Source organism: Grus americana, chromosome 1 (genome assembly GCF_028858705.1).
Source record: "Grus americana isolate bGruAme1 chromosome 1, bGruAme1.mat, whole genome shotgun sequence".
Lineage (NCBI taxonomy): Eukaryota > Metazoa > Chordata > Aves > Gruiformes > Gruidae > Grus > Grus americana.
Window position 1 is genome coordinate 139,816,230 of NC_072852.1, and position 9,989 is coordinate 139,826,218.

Consider the following 9,989-nt stretch of genomic DNA (forward strand, 5'->3'; position numbering starts at 1 on the left):
TGAGATTTTTTTTTGTCATGATCAAAGCCAATAGGAAATACTCTAAAATAAAGTTTCTGAAATTATGTTAATTTCTAGAACATTGTTATTATTATTCTACTATATTTCATTTGTGATTTCTAACATTGGACTTTTTTGGTAACAAAAAATTAATAAATTTAAATTACTTGGAAATCAAATATGAAAACATTAAAAAAAAAAAAGTGAATGCCAGTAACTCAGAGCAAAATATCCCAATACTAAGCCATATTCAGATACCACAGGCTTAGAACACATGTATGCCAAAAGTCACCACAGACTATTTATAGCATTTAAAAGTTGTCATAAAATAGCAAATTATATTGAAAATATTGTGATATTTTTAAGTGTGTTCGTAAGGAACAAAATATTTTTAGCTTGAATTTCACCTGTAAGAATTCCTGCACTCTGAAATTATTTTGTTGTTCCGAAAGTGCTCTGGTCTCCCCGCGGCTCCCCAGAGGCGACAAGCCCTGCCCCGATATGAAAAGGGTTTGGGCCAAGAAGCGACAAGTCCTTGCTCATGGGCAGACTTGCTCTTTGCTCCTGCTTAGGATTCCTGGGAAGCGGAATCAGAGAATCATCGTTCGACAGAAGCTCCTGCTGCCACATGCCACCCCGATTCAAAGACTGGACCCTTTCCCTGCTCTGCGGAGGCAAACACTACGAGGTTCCTTACGCAGTACCCACGAGGCCTGTGCAAAGGTTCCTGAGGACACACAGCAAGAGAATATAGTCAGGAAGGACTACCACACAAAGAAAGACACTGGAATTTTTCAACCAATTGTTTTCACCTATAGCAGCAAAACCATTCAAATGAAGACTGACTTAGAAAAAAATTATCAGGATGGCATTTCTGTTAGAAAAGCGAGGCCTCCTCCCAGATTGACTTCATGTTTAGACAATGGCCTTCATTCTAAACCCAACTCTGCCCCATCTGGAACAGATTTCAACTAAGATGAGCTTTTCATCGCTTAGCTATTTCAGGATAGGTATATTTCCACAGTTTCTGTTGGAGCTAAGTGATTTCAATGCCTACTGAATTTAATTCATATATCAAAAAAAAAAACAAAACAAAACAAAACTTAGGGAGATGGGAAACAATATGACCAAACAGGAATTTTTATGTCTAGAATTCACATCTTAGAAATATTTATAAAAAACTAGCATTAAAAATATAAATTAACTGATGTAAGCAGAGAATCCTTTTCATACAAGTCTTATTTAGAAGGTTACAGCTTCATTTTCCCTATATTTCCCAGCATCCAGCTTTCCGCTTGTTTCAGGGTATCTTAAGTTAGGCAGAAAACAGTATTACTGGATAACATTTCATCAAAAACTCTGCTTTGTCAGGTTAAAATCTTGATCTCCTGGGAGATAATGTTATCAAAATAATCACACTTTGTTCACCTTTACCTCTCAGGAAGATTCAGCGGATCTGTCAGAAAATGTTACTACAGCAGTCATGGTTAGCAAAGATATTCCAGAGACAGGCATATTCAATTTTCTTTTTTTCTTTTTTAAGACACCAGATAGTTTAAAGTAAACATTACTAAACTGTTGATATTTCACAGATTTTTCTGTCTGGCTTCAGTTCCTCACTGAATTCCTTTGAGTCTGGTAACTGTTATTATTTCGTAGCCACGGTTGGAAAGTGGTGGACATACACAAAACATTCAGCACTTGAACTTCATGCAGGTTGCTTTAAGGACTGAAATTTTACATCTACTTTTGCCTCCTTTTTAAAGTATTTATTGCATGGATATATTGTATTTATATACATGTGTCTATTATAAGATCTCCAAGTCACTGAAGCAGATACTTACTATAAAAGTGCAGTCGTATCAGACTGATGGTAGAATCCTAAGAAAGGAAAGGTCCTGCAAACAAGTCATATTTATATCTTTGTTCTATCTCTGTCACAGAGTAACAATTAAATCTCGACATACTACAGTAATGTAGAAAAAGCTTCAATTAGCAAATGCTTGTCATATGCAAATGTTGTTCAATTACTTTTAATGATAGTGCCAAGTATCATTACAATAATGTCTTCTGCTCATTTTACAGTGATGGAGATTATTTTAGCTAGTAAAGTTTACAGACATAAAATAAAAAGTGAAATTCTGCTTTAGCTGAGACGCTAAAGCAGAACTCAAAACAGAGAGATCTGATATTTTAAAAAATTACCCAAAAGCATATGTGTCAAACCAGATCAAAATACAAACAGGAATTCAGATAATTTTGTCTTCTATCGCCTCCTGTCTACGGAATCTCTTATTCAGTCTCACCAAGCCCTTTCCTATTGCCCTGCTCAGCAAATTTTCTCTGGCTTTGCACTGAACTTGCCACAATTTCTTATGGACAGGTTATTTTTAGACAAAGAAGAATGTTTTGTCATAGTAAATCAACAAATAACTTTCTTCTTGCAGTCTAGAGCTGTCTCAGCCGGAAAAGGAGACATTTAAGTTAAATGTTAGTGATGGTGTAGTTAATAGTATCTGTAGATACTACAAAGAGATCATGTGCTCTTGAGGTGTATTACCTGGTGAAAGAGAGGATAACTCACTTTCAGTCACTAACTGCCATTTGTGAGCACTTTGAGGCTGTGTCGATCCATCACATACTGCCTGCATGGAAAGAAGCAGCTGCGTGTTCTCAAGGAGGGGACACGATATGTCATACGGAGATCAAAAGTGGCCAACAAATGCTGTCCTTACTCATGGAGTCTGATTTTTTTTAATCAATTACTTTTTTGTGGTTTTACAAAGATTGAATTCCATCTAAGTACAGGAATCAGAGTCCTATCCATTCTTTTTACCTTTCTATGCATAGAAACAAAACAAATATGAAAACACTTTAGTATGAGCTCTATTTTAACATCCGAACATTTTTTATGTTTATGAACTGTTATGACCAGTTATTTAATTCTGAATCAGTAGCTACAAAGAATTAATGAGGCCTAACTAATCCACTTCATATTCACACCATTAGTTTATTTAGATAAATTTTCTTTACTGTTCCTATGTGGACAAAGGCTTAACAGACTAATAAATTGATAAAAAGCATGTTACAAAAAATAAACCAAGTGGTAATTTGGTTAATTAGTTACCAAAAGACAAATGCTGTTACAAGCAACACTATTTTTAGTAATGTCACATGAAAAATTTTGTAGATACATAGGAAATACTTACAAAGACATATGATGTAAGCATACTCATTATGTTCACTGTACATGCTTTCAAGTGGTTCGACACGAGAAATATAATAAAGGCATGACAAAACAATAGGAAGGTGAGATAAAGGGTCAAAAGAGGACAAATGGCAAGAAGATGAAAAAAACAGATGAAAAATAATGACTTTGGTACTCTATATACAATACATTATGCAATACAAGGAAGCTATCTATACTATAAAGATATTAAATCTTTTCCAATCCACATAAAAATTATGTTTGCAAAAGTAGTACAGAACTGGGAGAAAAAAAAAATTCACAGATAATCAGGCAAAAATGTAATGACTTATCAATCTGCTAAAGTTGAAGTATTAGGGACTGTGAAAGATGCAAAAACCCTAACTACTTGCATATTGAACTGGACCTTGGAAAGGAACAGTAGCCTACACATCAACAGCGATGATTATGTACTGTCACTTTTTACAAACAGATCTCTTCTCACTCCTGTACCGAATCTCAGTTACTCGTATTCAACAGAAGACACAACAAAACAACATCTTACAGAAGCATTTTCAGAGGAAGTGGTAGGGAGAGGAACACAAAATCACAGAATCATAGAATGGTTTGGGTTGGAAGGGACCTCAAAGATCACCTAGTTCCAACCCTCCTGCCATGGGCAGGGACACCCTCCACTAGACCACGTTGCCCAAAGCCCCATCCAACCTGGCCTTGAACACTTGCAATGATAGGACATCCACAACTTCACTGGGCAGCCTGTTCATGAGCATGGCAGCTGTGAGCCCGAACACAGGCATCCATACAGGCTGTGACGAGAGGAAAAAGATGGAGCACAAAAGTAGACACTTGAAATAATGTGTTAGGAAATGAAGTGTGACAAATTGTGAGCAGATGGAGTGATTTAATAGCAATGTGCCATTCGCCTTCTATAGTGTCCATTTTTCTGACTGAATTTTTCTGATTAATGGATGACTTTAGGTTTCGCTCTCTGGCTTCCAGACAGTAATTCATCTTACCTCAGAATTTCAAGTGATGGCGGACTCAGCATTTGGCAGCCAAGTGAGTCTACACTGTTGCCAGGACAGAGGCTCCTTCTGCCAAACTTCAATCATTTACCTCTGAGGCGGTTTTCTTAGACCTTCCTCAATGTCAATAAAGAAAAATAAGCAGTTTTAGAGAATGATTCATCTAACATATTTTAAAATTCTACTGTGGGTTGAAATTAATTCCTTTCCAGAAATGCCTATTTCTCTTCACTGACCATTGAGGAAGCTTAGAATGACTAGCTCAAATATCCATGTCTAGACTGTAGCCCATGCCTGCATTCCTTTGATGAATCCCACCCAAGATGTCAAAAATTGAGAGGGAAAACATGAAACAGTCTGGTAATATGAAAACAAACAAGAAAAAAAATCACTAGGCCTTTTATGAACTATATGGACATTCATGAAATATAACTCTTAATACTAAACAATATGCATACTTTTGGGATTTAAAAAAAATGGGGGGACATTAAAGAACCAAGAGCAATTCTAAATTGTTCAATAAAAATCTTCATTGTCACTTAAGTATTTGGATTCAGCTATAATAAAATCAAGCAAAAATAGAATAGAAAAAGAACCAAAAAGCAAAACCACTACCCCTGTTCTGACTGCTCCTAATTTCACTAAATATTACTATGTTTTGTTTAACAGGTCATGAGATTAACGGGAAATTTTTAAAGACAATATGCAACATATGACAAATATCTGCTTTACATTTGAAGACTTATAATAATTTGCTGGGGTCTTTTTGTAGTTGTCCTTTCCCAAAAAATAATCCCTTGGTGATATTGAACATATCTTTTTATTATTTTTTTTTAGAAAAGATTTCTCCTTGACTCTTTAGCCGGATCAAGGGTACTATGGAAGTGAGAACTGGAAAAGTCAAATGCCACTGAAGTTGACAATATTGGTCTATAACGACTAGGTAAACAGCAGTGCCACCTACTGCTTAGACTTTAACTACAGAAACTCCCAAGAGTTCCTTCCAGGTACTGTAAGTATGGTTTACATTGGAAAGTTCACTAAGAGAAGGAATTCCTTTATGTAAGAGATACAATGTAGCTTAAAAAAGAAGTTCAAAAGCAAAATTAGAAACAAATAGCTGTGCATGGGTGAAATCACTGTCTTCCATTTCTGTCTTAGTTTTTAATGCAAATTATTGCAGTATGGGAAATAAGAAATTTAAAAACATTTTTAAATTAAGGGATAAAGTGGGAAGGCAACTGATTTCACAGTTAAATAGTCCTTGGATTTGTTACATGATTTTGGAATCAGCTGTGCTTGAGCTTCCTACTCACTCACTCACAACACACACACACGAAATGGATTTGCAGACTGAGGTATTCCTGAAATCAATTATTTGTTCTCATATGGACAATTTACAGAAAATAATGTTATTTTCAGATTAATTGATAAAGAGCACATAAAATATCAGCAGATCTTATTTGGAGGAAATGTTTGGCCTGACATGTTGTATTGGGTTTGCGTGGCAAGGTTTTGGTAGCGGGGGGGCTACAGCGGTGGCTTCTGTGAGAAGCTGCTAGAAGCTCCCCGTGTCTGACAGAGCCAATGCCAGCCGGCTCCAGGATGGACCCGCCCCTGGCCTAGGCCAAGCCCATCAGCGCCTCTGTGATAACATTTAAGAAGAAAAAAAAAAAAATAGAGCTTTTGCAATCGGAGAGAGGAGTGAGAAGATGTAAGAAACTCTGCAGACACCAAGGTCAGTGCAGAAGGAGGGGCAGGAGGTGCTCCAGGCGCCGGAGCAGAGATCCCCCTGCAGCCTGTGGTGAAGACCATGGTGAGGCAGGCTGTCCCCCTGCAGCCCATGGAGGAAGGATGAGGGGGTGTAGAGATTCCACCTGCAGCCCGTGGAGGACCCCACGCCGGAGCAGGTGGAGGCACCTGAAGGAGGCTGTGACCCCATGGGAAGCCCACGCTGGAGCAAGCTCCTGGCAGGACCTGTGGACCCGTGGAGAGAGGAGCCCACGCCAGGGCAGGTTTGCTGGCAGGACTTGTGACCCCGTGGGGCACCCACGCTGGAGCAGTTTGCTCCTGAAGGTCTGCACCCTGTGGGAGAGACTCACGTTGGAGAAGTTCATGAAGGACTTTCTCCCATGAGAGGGACTCCATGTTGGAGCAGGGGAACAATGAGAGGAGTCCTCCCCCTGAGGATGAAGAAGCAGAAGAGACAACGTGTGATGAACTGACCGTAACCCCCATTCCCTGTCCCTCTGTGCCGCTGGTGGGGGGCAGAGGTTGAAGCCAGGAGTGAAGTTGAGCCCAGGAAGAAGGGAGGGGTGGGGGGAGGTGTTTTAAGATTTGGTTTTATTTCTCATTCCTCTACTCTGTTTTGCTTAGTAATAAATCAGATGAATTTCCTCTCTAAGTTCAGTCTGTTTTGCCCGTGATGGTAATTAGTGAGTGATCTCTCCCTGTCCTTATCTCGACCCACAAGTGTTTCGTTATACCTTTTCTCCCCTGTCTAGTGAACGAGGGGAGTGAGAGAGCGGCTCTGGTGGGCACGTGGCCCCCAGCCAGGGTCAACCCACCACATGCTTAATAAGGAATCCAGAAGCAGCTCTTACCATAAGGGTAGAGGGGTCCATCCCCACGAGAACTTTATAACCCTTCAGTAAATCTTTGAGTCATATTTCATTCCTGGTCAGGCCAAGGCACGGCACACGCTAGGACGGAGCCTGGCACCACAGATGCCAGGACAGGAAGTGCACTGAGCCCAAGCATCAGCCCCCGGCAAGGATTTCTCTGCTATCCCCCCAAGCCCCTGCCCCTGCCAACAGGCACGGGGCAAGCGGGGCTGAGCATGGAAAGTAGTAGAAAGGAAAATGTTACTGGGTCCTTTGGGAAGTAATGGCCATTTGTAGGGGCAGGGGTGTTTTTCCACCTTGTAACAACTAACTACCCGTTTTTTATTACCCAGGTAAAGAATAACCCACAGTGCTCTCGTTTCATGTGTTTGTTCTCTTAAACCTCAGCCGTGTTACACAAGGGTGTACATATACACACCAGCCTATTACAAAATTTTCTGTTGAGATCATCACTAGGAAAAAAATCCTTAGAGGTGCTCCTGGAGACACCATTCCAGAAAGTTGTGAGTTTTAGATTCCTCATCTCTCTTGTAAAATAATTACAATATTCTAGTAATATGCAAGTCCCTAAATGTAGGATACATGTTAATAGTTGAAGTCACCTGACAGTGAGGCTTCTAATTCAACCACCTCGGGTACCTGAAAGAAGAGAGGCCATTCAGAGGGTGAGTCACTTCATCTTAAGATGCGATATGAGCTAATTTAGCTTACTGCAAACACATGTCAATATTAACTTTACATTAAATAAATAAATTAATAACAATTTTTGGCCAAAATTAATAGGGCAGGAAAATCTTTAATATAGAACTTTCAAAAAGATTAATTTCAAGTCTCATTTCAGAGCAATGTTTTGTTTTAAAATTTGATATTTATTTTTAATAGAATAAAGTATACCTTGGCCTGCAATTTTTGCTTAGGGGTAGAACCCAGGGAGTTTTCTATTTGCTGTCATTGCTTTTGAACAAGCTCCTTGGCACATTTGCTATGTGTGGCAAAAAAAAGCGAAGATTAGCTTTACAGGCTGTCAGCAAAGACTAATTTTCTAGTCTGAAGTATTAAGTTGTATAACACAAAGGACAAGCAAACTCTTTTCTTACTTCCTGTATCTCTGGTACAATGATAATCTGTATTGAAAACAACTTTTATTATTATAACTAGATGATAATATAAATACATAAAGGCACAACCTAAACTCTCAAAAACTGTTGAGAGATGTAAAGCTGCTAAAAGGTTGACCTAGTAGAGTATCTAGGTGGCAAAATCAGATCAAATGCATGATTTAAATAATGCTACTCTGTTCAATCTAGATAGAAGAAGCCTTTGGAAACTGAGGAAGAACTATCTTCTCTTTGATATTTAGAAGTAACTTGAACGTGTCATCTTTGGACTAGATAGCAGCTGTGAGTCAACCCAGGGGAAATCTCACCTGCAGTCTTTTTGTTAGCTGCTGTTACTCAATTTTAATTAAAAGAATGCTCCAGATAAAGCACAGACAGGTGCAAGGGAATAAAAATGAAGAGTACCTTGCCTAATCAGTAAATTTAAGTGGCACCCAAGTGATAAACTGGGGGCAGAAAGAAACAGACAGAAATCAAGATAAAGACAAACTTTAATCAATATAACCATGAAAAACTAGTGTTATGTGTTCCTCGTAAACAATATTGTATCTTTTTATTTAAGGAGCCTTAAATTGCACAATATCACTTAGTCTTCACAATACTTATGTTTTGCTTATTTAACTAAGCCACTTACAGCCTCACTTGCTGCTCAGATCAACTGCAGGCTGGTCAACCTGCAAGTTATCTCATGTAAAGCTAGTGTGCAATGTTGGATATGACTAAACTCAAACAAATTCCTTCAGGCTTGGACTGAACCTCTGGTAGGGCTCAGTATACCTAACCAACTACTGCATACTACCTATATACTATAATGCGTGGTACCTTTTTGTTCAGAAAGGCTGAGACTGTTAGCCTTCTGCCTTGAATGCTTTTCTTGGCTTAAATCAACTAAACAGGAGAACTGTCTCACACTTTATATATACATATATTTTGTTCTGATTCCATCTGAGAGGCCATATTACAGGGCTGCATCAGAGAGTTCATTGTTCAGTGGACCTCTGGTAACCTGTGTTCCAACTTTATAAATTACAGCTTAAGATAGGTTCTTATTTCACAGAATATGACAAATAAAAGACTTGAGTATTTCTAAGTACAATTTCAATTAGGTAGTTGTCATGGTTTTACTCCAACTGGCAGCTGAGCCCATGCAGCCACTCGCTCACTTCCCCCTTGTTGGGATCGGGGAGAGAATTGGAAGAGTGAAAGTGAGAAAACTCGTGGGTTGAAATAAAGACAGTTTAATAAAGCAAAAGCCATGCATACAAGAAAAGCAAAACCAGGAATTCATTCACCGCTTCCCACGGGCAGGCAGGTGTTCAGCCATTCCCAGGAAAGCAGGGCTCCATCACATGTAACGGTGACTTGGGAATACAAACATCATCACTCCGAACGCCGCCAGCCCCCCTCTTCCTCTTTCCCAAGCCCCTTATAAACTGAGCATGACATCATATGGTATGGAATATCCCCTTGGTCAGTTGGGGTCAGCTGTCCTGTCTGTGTCTCGTCCCAACTTCTTGTGTAACCACAGCCATCCCACTGGTGGGGCAGTGCAAGCAGAAAAGGCCTTGACTCTGTGTAAGCACTGCTCAACAACAACAAAAAAATCTCTATATAAGAAAACCATCTCTATATTATCACCGCTGCTTCTAGCACAAATCCAAAACATAGCTAATACTAGCTACTATGAAGAAAATTAACTCTCTCAGCTGAAACCAGGACAGTAGTTTAGAGGGTTTCCCCCTTTTGTCAGAATTCTATGATAAAGTCTTATTCACCACTTACAGTTTTAGATTTTACAGATAACAGAGATTTAAGATTTCTAAAATTTGTTCAAACTAATGATGCAATGTCTATCCATCTGATAATGATGGCTTTCCTCTGCTTACATACTGTTGAGAGACTTGGCTTCAAATACTGGGAGACACTGCAATTATTCAGCTTATAATCAAAAGAATAGTCAGAAATCAATAAGTAGTAATTAATAATACAATGCCATGGTAATTAGTATTGTAAC